Here is a 12,783-nt window from a genome sequence, read left to right as displayed (position 1 = left end):
ATGAAGTGTTTTTTTATTTTTTGCTAGTGGCTTTAAGTTGCACCGACACAGTTACGTCTTATGGCGACGATGGGATAGGAAAGGCCTAGGAGTTGGAAGGAAGCGCCCGTGGGCTTAATTAAGGTACAGCCCCAGCATTTGCCTAATGTAAAAATGGGAAACCACGGAAAACCATCTTCAGGGCTGCCGACAGTAGGAGTCAAGCCCACTATCTCCCTGATGTAAGCTCACAGCCGCGCGCCCCTAACCGCACGGCCGTCGCCCGGTTTCGTGAAGTGTGAAATGAATATATATCTTGACATTTTTAAATTGAATAACGAGGAAGAAAATAACAGTCAAAAATTCGTGCCCGTCTCATCACTGAACTTTGCGGAGCTACGTGCAATTTAAACCCCTTAGGGGTGGAATATTTAAAAATAACGTGAACATAAGACTGTTAAATTAAAAGTTTGTAAGACAATTTGTTTTGGGTATCAACTCCCATTTTCAAACCTTGCGTTAATGAATATCTAGGGCAAACATTATGTGAAATTTTAACATCGCAAGGAAAACGATTTTGGAAAAATAAAGATTTTCTGTTTTCTGTGTTGACTTTCCATTCTATCCCTTTTGACTAGTGGTGGAATATTTTCAAATTCTTTCTTAGTAAACACTTATTGCATACGGATAACACACCATTTCACCGCCTTCGTGATCCACAACAAACTCGCCGGCTGTCCGGACGGTAGTCCTTTCATAAGTCAAGGTAGCCGTGTTATATATCTTCCGAACATGGGACAGCAAAGAAAATCCAGTGGGCTATTATCAAATACAGTAGAGACAATGCGCGACACTCAGCGAGATATCGAGGGACAGCTATTAGAGCTCTCTCTAGCGGATTGACCTGAGAACTACTGATTCTGTCATAAGAGCACGTGTATTTGTATGTGAAGTTTTTTGTGTTATTTATGCGTTTTCAGTTAGTTGACATAATTAAATAGTAGCGTGTGGCATTCCTTGATATATCTCTCAACACGAGAGGAAAGGTATGTGCTGTGTTTGGTTGCAGTAACTATGAAGTAGAGAAGAATGCGCGGTCTTTCTCCCATTTCCCTCGCGACAAGAAAATGTAATATTTTGTTTGCATATATTTCTTCCAGTGACAAGGAGATGTTTATAGTACTTCATAATCTTCTGACCTGCTCGACCCATATTTTAACTGGCTTAAAATATAATATGCATATTTTATTGTATAGTGCAGCAGTTAACGGTCAGTACCTATGTGTTGTTTTAGATGTGATCTGTGGGTTTGATTTAATTCAGGAAAATACATATGCATATGAGTGTGGCTGGTTGTGTTCCAAGTTACCCCATTTAGAATGTCGCAATGCGTTGTCAAGCACTGAAGAAAATATGGGTGATTTAAGAAATGTACATATTTTGTTGAAACAATATGATAATGCAAATTTGCTTTACCCTAATGTAATGGCATTATGGCAAGTACTGTTTATAGGGAAAGTCTGAATGATTTTGAGGCTAAATTTATAGATTTCTTTCTGTTAGTAGGCTTCAAGTTAAAAGGAAAATTGTCCAGCTCTTAAATGTAAATTCATTGAATCATGTGTGTAAGGAATGTGCCGATATTTTTGTTGACAAGTGTTTTAATATGGTGATACAATTCTTTTAAATGAGAAAAAAGAAAAATCTAGCCGTGAACGTTCAGGCAGGAATTCTAAAGCTAAAAAAGTAATGCATAAATGAAAGATCAAGCCCTTTCACAGCAGTATATTTCACATCTTGATTACATGTCTAATTCCAGTCTTTAAACAATAACCTGTTACATAATTCTTCATTCATTTATCTAGAATTGCTTTAGCAACTTTGAAGTTAATATCTTAGTAACACTTTCTTTCCAGACGTAATTTATTTTTTCATTTCCGTATATACATTTCCATGGATATTTGAATTTAGCGCGAATATTCAGGTCAAGCCACTAGGAGCGCCACTTGCGACTGGTCTCCCATTTTAACAAGGCTAAATCCAGAAGTGTCGCGTATTGTCTCTACTGTATTTGCTACATGTACTAGTATCTGAAAATGTATGCCGCACTCTACTGAGTGCCGCCAACATATGGCATGTGTGCACTGGTGGTTAGTTAATAACCCAAGAAGAATTTAGTATGAAACCTCCGGCTGTGCTTGCAAGTTAAGTTGATGGTCATACGTGAAAACTGCACCCTCCTTGGTAGAAATTCACTTCAGCGTCATATGGAGCAATGAAAAACGTTGGGAGATAAAGCGTTTCATAACATACAAGTGTAACAATGGTTGAATTGTCGCAGAGTGGACGTTCCATGACCACCTACCAAAAAAAGGAATAATAATAATAATAATAATAATAATAATAATAATAATAATAATAATAATAATAATAATAATAATAATAATAATAATGTTTAGATTGATGATTTTACGGCCCGTAATTGCAGACATGACATAAGACGCGAGTAGATTTTCGTGGCTGACGTGAGTCACGCTAATAAAAGTTTGAATAGCCTATTTCTTCATAATACCCTGAACACAACCTTCCACATGAACTACTTTTTTCGTACATTTCCACAAATAATGTTCCTATACTGGACATATCTCGGCAACGTTCCATTTGAAAATAATATTCGCAGCATTACCCCACTCACAACCAAACAGATGTGTAGCGTTATTTGAATATTACAAAGGTCATAATGCCACACGAGTTTTATTCCACAGCTGACTTAACTTATTCATCCCCAGATCTCACACGTAATGTGCTCACGTTCACGAGATTCCTGAACCAGCCTCTCATTCTCAAGCCTAGGGACCTCTTCTCAGTAAGTCTTGCACAGCAGCAACATCATGTTGATCTCATATATGGTAGAATGCAGTTGCCTGTAGGTTGTCTCTCTGTGGGATGGAATGGTAGAATAACACCCACGGTACTCCTGCTTGATTTAAGAGGCGACTAAAAGGGGCCCCAGGGCTCTCAACTTTGGAGCATGGATTGGTGACCACATGGTCATAACTGAGTTCTGGCATTGCTTCCACTTACTTGTGCCACGCTCCTAACTTTCATCTATCCTATCTGACCTCCCTTGGTCAACCCTTGTCTTTCCCGACCCCGATCCTATTTTATTTCCACGCCCTTCGTGGCTCTTTTCTTTCTTTGGCCGGTACCTTCATGTTTGAAGTGTAGGATCTTTTCCTTTATTCCTCTCTGATTAGTGTTATACAGCGGCTGGTTGCCTAGTTGTACTTTTTTTGCTATTTGTTTAACGTCGCACCGACACAGATAGATCTTATGGCGACGATGGGACAGGAAAGGCATAGGAATGGGAAGGAAGCGGCCGTGGCCTTAATTAAGGTATAGCCCCAGCCAGCATTTGCTTGGTGTAAAAATGGTAAACCACGGAAAACCATCTTCAGGGCTGCCGACAGCGGGGTTCGAACCCACTATCTCCCGGAGGAGAGCTCACAGCTGCACGCTGCTAACCGCACGGCCAACTCGACCGGTCTAGTTGTACGTAGTCTTAAAGCAGTAATCACCACCACCACCACCTGTACGTTACTTTTTTACAAGTGTTCTCAATGTATTAAGATAATGAGCAACCATTATAATGCACTTGGGTCAGGAATATCTATATATAAAAGATATATACTTATACAATCGTCTTTATGTCTGTACTTGGTTTGGTTCGGTTTTAAAATCAATAGGTCAAATAATGGTCTATATCTGATTCAGTTTAATTGTCTGTTTGCCTGTTACAGCATCACGGCAAACCGAATCGGTGGATTTTCTTGAAACTTAATATTTAAGTTTAGGCTAATGATGAGTAGGATCTTAGTAACAGATTATGTTGTTCAAAGAAATTTACTAAGAGGGGTACATCAGAATATACAATTCGACGTATCTCTGGTTATGCGGAAAAATTGCTCACGACTAAATTGTTTAGAACCTGTCTTATGAACTTTTTTGTTCTGTACCATTTATTTTTTAACAGTTTGCTTTACATCGCTCTGACACAGATAGGTCTTATGCCACGATGGGATAGGAAAGGGCTAGGAGAGGGAAGGAAGCAAACGTGGCTTTAATTAAGGTACGGCCCCAATGTGTGCCTGGTGTGAAAATAGGAAACCACGGAAAATCATATTTACGGCTGCCGACAGTGGGGTTCGAATGCAAGCCTGATAGCTACGTGACGCAAACCGCACAGCCACTTGCTCAGTCTGTGCCTTTTTCGATACAGTGAAAAATAAGGGAAATATCAGTAGCGGCCGTCGGAAATCGAAGTCAATGTGACTATATAATAATTATTCTATGTAAAATTGTTATGGAGATCACCCCGACAACGTTTTAAAGCTTCTGCGCACCTTGCTGTACTTTTTTAGAATTAACTTGACAGTTTATTTTATACCGAAATTTTACGACACGGATAAAGGCAGAACAAAAACTATGCACATCTACCAATGCCTGAATAGGCCCTATTGTGAGCTTGGTGACGACGCAATAGCTCGGGAATAGGAGACATCTGAAAAAGGACTGAGAATTGAATTACGCGGTATCATAGTAATCAGAAGCCGGCCATGCGTGCCTGCCTCTCACTTGCAGGCACCAGGTTCGATTCCCATCCTACAGTATCAGGACATCTTTTTAACTGGACCTGAGAATTTACTCGAGGTCCACTCAGCCTATGTGATTACAAAATTGAGGAGGCCTCTGACGTTGAGAAAACCAAAAATATCTGCTGAGAGGATTAGTCGCACTCTTAATCTGCAGGCTTTCGGGCTGAGTAACAGTCGTTTCAATCAATCAATCAATCAATCAATCAATCAATCAATCAATCAATCAATCAATCAATCAATCAATCAATCAATCAATCAATCAATCAATCAATCAATCAATCAATCAATCAATCAATCAATCAATCAATCACTACTGATCTGCATTTAGGGCAGTCGCCCAGGTGGCAGATTACCTATCTGTTGTTTCCCTAGCCTTTTCTTAAATGATTGCAAAGAAATTGGAAATTTATTGAACATCTCCCTTGGTAAGTTATTCCAATTCCTAACTCCCCTTCCTCTAAACGGATATTTGCCCCAATTTTTCCTCTTGAATTCCAACTTTGTCTTCATATTGTGATCTTTCCTACTTTTAAAGACACCATCCAAACTTATTCGTCTACTGATGTCCTCCTACGCCATCTCTCCACTGACAGCTCGGAACATACCACTTAGTCGAGCAGCTAGTCTCCTTTCTCCCAAGTCTTCCCAGCCCAAACTTTGCAACATTTTTGTAACGCTACTCTTCTGTCGGAAATCACCCAGAACAAATCGAGCTGCTTTTCTTTGGATTTTTTCCAGTTCCTGAATCAAGTAATCCTGGTAAGGGTCCCATACACTGGAACCATACTCAAGTTGAGGTCTCACCAGAGACAAATATACTCTCTCCTTTACATCCTTACTCCAACCCCTAAATACTCTCATAACCATGATAGGTCAAGGCCCATCGGGGCTCTAGAGCCATAGTGTGAGGGGTGTGCTGTATAGCAAACAGACTTGGAATAATAGAACTATATCGTCGCCCCACCGGTAAAACGTTGTATTCCACAAAGCTCTTCCTATCCATAATTCTCCTTAAGACTGGCCACGCCTCCCAGCCGCATATAGATACGCAGTCCATCAGAACAATGTCCGTTGTATTCGTTTCCCTGTGCCGACGAGTAAACGAAAATAATCCTGACATGCATTATACATTAGCAGTGCGTAAATACTTGATGCAAACATACATTCCTACAGTACGGTACAGTAAGGTCAATTTTCCTTTTCGCATGGGCATACGAAAATGAACACAACACAAATTGTTTTCATGGACTGCATGTCGATATGTGGCTGGGAGGCGTGACCAGTCTTAAGGAGAATAATCGATAGGAAGAGCTTTGTGGAATACAACGTTTTACCGGTGGAGAGACCATAATATTTCAATTGTTGGGATTTCATATCGCCAAAGTATATTACACATCGTCCATACCTATGTTATTTCGTTTTTACAACTTGCTTTACGTCGCACAGACACAAATATGTCTTACGACGACGATAGGATAGGAAAGGGGTAGGAGGAGGAAGGAAGCGACCATGGCCTTAATCAAGGTAGATCCCCAGCATTTGGCTGGTGTGAAAATGGAAAACCACGGAAAACCATCTTTAGAGTTTCCGACAGTGGGGTTCGAACCCACTACCTCTCAAATGCAAGCTCACAACTGCGTGACCCTAACCGTATGGGCACCTCGTTCGGTACTTCATTACTGTGGCAGACCGTATATCCCAGTCCATACAGCACAGCAGTGCTACGCAACGCACGATAAGGTCAGCAAGTGGTATTTAGAACGTCTCTCCACACTGCTCTTATTAAAGAGAAAACATCCATGCCAATGAACACGATGTTTCTGCTGCAGATTTCGAAGAGAACAGGTCAGTAGTTCCCATTTATGTACAACTGACAGTCTCGCTTTACTTCTAATGTGAGAAAATCAATTAAATGTTGGCTATGCTTAATCAATATGGTAGTATGGATGACTATGTAGTACTTTTGACCCAGCATTTATCTCTCGTTTTCAAGACTGAGGAATTGAATGCAAAATACAATATATATTTAGGGTAGCTTAGACGTGAAATATCTAATGATGATACTACTACTACTAATAATAATAATAATAATAATTAATGAAGGAATTACTTGTCTGTACAGGGGGAATCTGGATGATAAGGAAATCTCACGACCTGTACCAGTACTCAGAGAAGATTTCAGACACTTTTAGGGAAAGACGTCTGAAATTTTACGGACATATTCCCAGAATGAGTAATCAGAGACTGACCAAAAGAATTCTGAACCTTGCCCTATCAATGAAAGTGGAAAACAATTCGCTTCTCGAAGTTGGAAAAGATCTTTAGGAAATCGGCATCACAGATGACAATGTATTAGACAGATCTAAGTTCAGAAAATTAGTCGACAATCACCGCTTTACACACCATCCAATCACTACCACCAACAAACTCTGATTAGAAGATCGCAAGAAAAGCCACAGCGAGAAGATGAAGAGATTTTGGGAGTAGTAAAAGACGACATCAAATAAATAAGTTCAATGGCGCTCGTTAATCGGGTATAAGGAATAAAGAAAAAAAAGGAGAAGATAGAAAGAAAGAAAGAAAGAAAGAAAGAAAGAAAGAAAGGAAGAGAATGAAAGTAGGCCCTACGTAGAAAAATACTTGGACCAACAAAAGTTGGAAGTTCGGAGTACTTGAATGAAAAGGAGTAATAAAGAAATATACAGCCAAAATGGAAAATTATCAGATGCCCTCAAGAAAAGAGGTTTTGTATGGTAGTTTAGTCCGAATGAATTTGGAATGACTGACAAAAAATACATTTGACCATGTTGACAAGAATCTCAAAACACAAATTAGTTGGTTCATCGAACTGAAAATAGATTTAACAGGAATGAAAATTACGAAAGCAGAAATTCCGCACAGACCTACATTTCGCAGTAGGATTACGAAGTTCGGGGGTTTTCAATAAAAGGACGGAAAAAGTGGAACTCCCTAGTCAGAAGTAATAAGAAAAACACTGTGAAATGATGAAGAACTACTGGAGAAACCAAACATTGTCACCATGAAGTTGTTTTACGTGCTCCATAGATGGCGGAAATCGAATTAATAATAATAATAATAATAATAATAATAATAATAATAATAATAATAATAATAATAATAATAATAATAATAATAATAATTGTACCGGGCGGTACACCTCCACGCCGCTAATTTAAAAATTGCGCCTGTTGAAACTCCTCTGCTGGAGGCAGTCTGAACTTTATCTACACTATTAATTCTCTACTTTCTCAGAAGATGTCACCACGTGGGAAATTTTGAATTTTTGAACTGTGTCATTTTTGATGTGTTTTTGTTTCGCTTGAAGTAAGAAGTGTGAACTTTCTCTTCTAGAGGACACTACTGAAGATCAACAATAGTGCAACCTAGTGCGGAGTCAAAGAACTATTTTGTTGGAGAAATTTTTATTTCAAATGTTTGTTCTTTGCTAAATTTCTTTCAGTCATTGGTTAAGTTGGCAATATTAACCCCTTCTTTCCCCTTGTTTTAAATCTAGCCTATCCCGAATTTCTTAAATTAATTTTCCACCAATTATGTGTTTCTTCTTAGTATTGTGTAGGGGGTTTATCGATCAACCAATAAAATCCTCGTGGGAGGGTGTTTTCATTCCCCTAACGCCTAGAATCTTCCGCGAGAGTATTTAAACTGCTGATTTTAGGGTCTCCGGGCAACTTCTGTTCCATCTTTCAGTGTGTAAAGTACATAGCAGGGGGCGGGAAGCGCCTCTTTCTTCGGCGGCTGTCAACAACAAGGTAATGGCCGATTAATTACTTCTTTCTTTGCTTGCTCAGCAGTTTAACTCTCGGGGCGGGTTCGAAGCGTTCCACCATGTAACCTTTTCCTAAAATGTAACGACTCTTTTCATCTATTCTCTTTTAAAGCTATATACTGGGATAGAGAGTGCTAACCCTCTCGAGCTCCCACTCATATTGTTTTGAGGTGAACTTATTTTTCTCAACCTATTATTCGTTAACGTAAAACAAATTGTTCTCTTCTTAAGTCACCTCTTTAGTATGGGATTAGCCCTTGTATTAACGGCCTAGCGCCAAGTAGATCTTAATCAAAGTGTATTAGGAGTGCAAGTTCGCCTCCTCTCAAATTGTTATTTTAGAGGTCATGTAATCAACCTTCTTTTCAATTAATAGACCTCAGTAGGTTGGGTATTTTACCCCTGTGTATATATCCTTAGAGGACAGCTTGAAGGTAGAGTTTGGTGTGGCCTTTGAGAGGCTTAAATTTGAGAGCGAGTGGCTCTTTTGAAAATTGAGTGTTGTATGCCTCGTGGAGGCCTTTCAGTGTAATTTGGAGCAAGGGCTCCTAGGTAATAATGGAGTTTTCTGCCCCTCTGTTATAACTTGTGTTTGGGGAAAAACTGAGCTAATTGCCCAAACATTGTAAAGTCAGGGCGCGAAGCCCAAATCCTGTAAATATTGTAACTACCCTTTTGACTTGCTACTTTGTACCTGCCATGCTTGTTATTTCTTTGTTTTTGAAAAGAAAATATAACCTTGTTAAATTTTAAATTAATTTTACATTGCACCTTGCTTCCGTAGGTTGAGATCCGTTCACGCCCGCACCTTCTTTCACCTCTACCTACCACTAAAACACGGTAACAAGTGGTAGCAGAGCGTGGTTCAATGGGTCTCAATTTAGCCCCTTTTGACGGCTAAACATTGTTTTGATCCGAACTCTAACCATTTTCTCAGTTGCTGGGACTTTTTGACTTTTTCAAAATTGTTCTGTCATCATGCCCGGCCCTCGCGATGTTCTCCATCTTAACTATTTGCGCAAGGAGGAGTTGATCTACGAATTGACTATTAGAAATGTGCAATCTGGAGGCACGGTTGCAGTAGACACAAATAAGCTCAGAGAGTCCCTTGATTTGCCCATTTCCATCCCCACATTGGGAGAGAAAGACATTGACGACTCTCTTTCCACGATCGTCGAGAATATTACTGGGCTAGCTTCTGTAGTTAGTTTTTTTGATGAAAATGATCCTTCCCCTAATCAAATTAAGCGTGTGCAAGCTAGGCTATATCATTTTTCGAATAGGGTTAACGATCTGTTGTCTCTAAAACTGAATGACGTTCAGAGGAAGGAAGCTAGTACGCTCCTGGAAAATATTTCTGAATTATCTAGCAAGGTCACTCAATTGTTAACTGGGGAAGTTCCTCCCAAAACTGATCAACCCGCCACGATGAATGTTGGGAGCGAGGAAGAACCTCCTAAGGGAGAAGTAAATAGGAAAACCATCGCTGCTCAAACTATCTCTGCCCCATTGGACAACGAGTCTGAACGCCGTGCATCGTTGAGTAACATCCGTTCTGAATTAACTTCCTTGCCATTGAAATCTTTACCTACTATGTCACCCGGGTTTAGCAGCTTGCCTCATCCATTGGCAATGTTGCTCAGAGGTATCTCTAAGTTTTCCGTTAATACCACCAGTGATGTAATTTCATTTTTAAGATTTCTAGTTGAATTTCAAGATCATGCCCTTGTGTTTTCTCTTTCTCCATGTCAAATTTTGCAAATTATCTATCCGTATGCTATTGGTATTCTCTCAGATAAAATCGTAAGAGCCATTGCCGAGCAATCATCTATTGAGGATTTCCATGCCCATTTGCTAGCTAACTTCATCCCGGCTAGGGCCAGGTCCTCCCTTATTCAGAAGTACTATTACCGTGTACAACGCTTGGATGAAAACTTGGCTGATTTCATACAGGACATTAAGTTTTATACTAGGGTGTTTGCTCTGCACTTCCCTGAGGACCAGATTGTACAAGCCATTGTGGAAGGCATTTCACCATCCTATAGGTCATATTTGTATTTCGCGGCGTGCCCGCAAACTTTCTCTGAACTTGAAGCATTGGCCGTCTCAGCGGAAGGAGTTAGATACGCCGATTCTTTGCGTGTCGCGAAAGAACCCCCGCCTTCCTTTAGTAATACTCGGCCTCCACCTCGCCGACCAGTCAATCCCCGTAAATGTTATGCTTGCGGGTCGCCTGACCATCTTCGCAACAAGTGTCCACTGATCAAGTCGAGTGGGACAAGGAATGGGGCTGGTTCATCACAAGGCTGTTTTAAATGTGGGGCTTTCTCACATATCGCCAAGAATTGCCCAAATTCGAATAGCACCCCCTCCTGCTCAACTTCTGGTGCAAATTCCACCTATGCCAATAATAAAAAGTGACTAGTGGCTTCGGCTGAGTCGACTAATCCATCTTCCCGAGACTCAGCCCCTGGTAAACAGGTTGTAAATTCAGGGAACGAGCAGTCTTCAAATTCATCATTTGAATGCCCTAAAGAATGTCTTAGGATTGCGGCGGATACCCCCGCACCGGTCCCCTTTCTCAAAATTGAGTTAAATAACGAGCCTATAACAGCTCTCTTAGATTCAGGTAGTGTTTGTTCTATTATTTCGGCTGATTGGTATTCAAAATTGAAATCTGTTTGTAAGCTTCCTAACTATTGTTTGTCGGCGATCCAATACGTTTCGGCTAATTCCTCTCCATTAGAAATTCTCGGTTCCTTATATGTCAAAATTCGTATTTTTAAATTCACATGGAAAGTTAAATTGTTTGTGGCCAAGCACTTGTCTTGCCCCATTATATTGGGAGCGGACTTTATTTCTCACACTGGTCTTGTGCTCGATCTTCAGAGTAGGTCTTGCACTTTCAAATTTGCCTCTAATTGTAATATCCCTCTATTAAAGTGTAATTCTGCATCATGTTCTTCTATTTCGCCTACCCAGGATGAGATGTTGTTAGACCTTAGACATCTACCTGAGGAGCAGGCTGATAGTATTCGCAAATTGTGTCAGTCGTTTCCCGAGGTGTTCTCTGATACTCTTGGTGTTACTGACCTTATTGAATACAAAATTGAGGTCACGGATTCGATTCCTGTCCGTTTTCCACCTTATAGGCTATCTCCACCTAAAATGAAGGCTCTAAAAGAAATCATCGATCAGATGTTGAAGGACGGTATTATTAGGCCCTCTAAGTCAGCGTATTCTTCGCCTATTTTCTTAGTCCCGAAACCCCAAGGAGGCTTCAGGCCTGTAATTGATTATAGGGCTCTCAATCGGAAGGTGGTGTTGCAATCTGTGCCCCTTCCTGACCTTCATTCTTGTTTTTCATGGTTTCGAAAGGCCAAGTTCTTTACTATCTTGGACTTGAATCAGGCCTATAATCAAATTCCCCTTGCCGAAGAGTCTAAACATCTTACAGCGTTTGCCACGGACTGGAATTTATACGAATACAACCGCGTGCCTTTCGGGCTCCCCACGGGAGCAGCTGTACTCACTAGGCTACTAGATAGGGTCTTCTCCGACATCAAATTTGAATATTTATATCACTACTTGGATGATGTCGTATTTTCAGAGACTTTCGAAGAACATCTAGATCATCTGCGAGAAGTTCTCAATCGCCTTCGTAAGGCTGGGTTAACTGTTAAGTTGTCCAAGGTTGCCTTTGCTAAGCCCTCTATGTCATTCCTAGGGCATATTGTGTCACCTGATGGTGTAGCTGTCGATCATTCTAGAACACAGGCCATCCGTGATTTCAAACCTCCCAAGGACATTAAAGGTATCGCCAGGTTCATTGGTATGGTGAATTTCTTCAGGAAGTTTATTCCTAACTTCGCTAATAGAGCGGCGCCCTTAAACCTTCTTCGTAGGAAAGGCATCAAATTCGAGTGGGGACCTTCTCAACAAGCCGCTTTTGAAGACCTTAAATTAGCTCTCTGTAATGCCCCTGTTCTTGCTATGCCTGATTTCTCGAAGAAATTCATCGTCCAAACTGACGCGTCGTCGTCAGCAGTAGCTGCAGTCCTTCTTCAAGAGACTGAACTAGGGAGGCGACCCATCGCCTATGCATCTAGGACCTTGTCGGCTCAAGAAGCCAAGTATTCCATCTATGAGCTCGAAGGTTTGGCAGTCTTATTCGCCTTAGAGAAGTTCCGTCTCTATCTGGAACATGTCAAATTCGACCTGGAGACAGATAATCAAGCCTTAAGCTGGGTCTTAGGTAGGCCGCGTCGTACTGGTCGTATAGCCCGTTGGGCCATCCGTATTTCTGCCTTCCAGTTTGATGTTAGACATATCAGAGGTACC

Source organism: Anabrus simplex, chromosome 5 (assembly GCF_040414725.1).
Source record: "Anabrus simplex isolate iqAnaSimp1 chromosome 5, ASM4041472v1, whole genome shotgun sequence".
NCBI classification, from domain to species: domain Eukaryota; kingdom Metazoa; phylum Arthropoda; class Insecta; order Orthoptera; family Tettigoniidae; genus Anabrus; species Anabrus simplex.
This window is presented reverse-complemented; position numbering follows the sequence as displayed.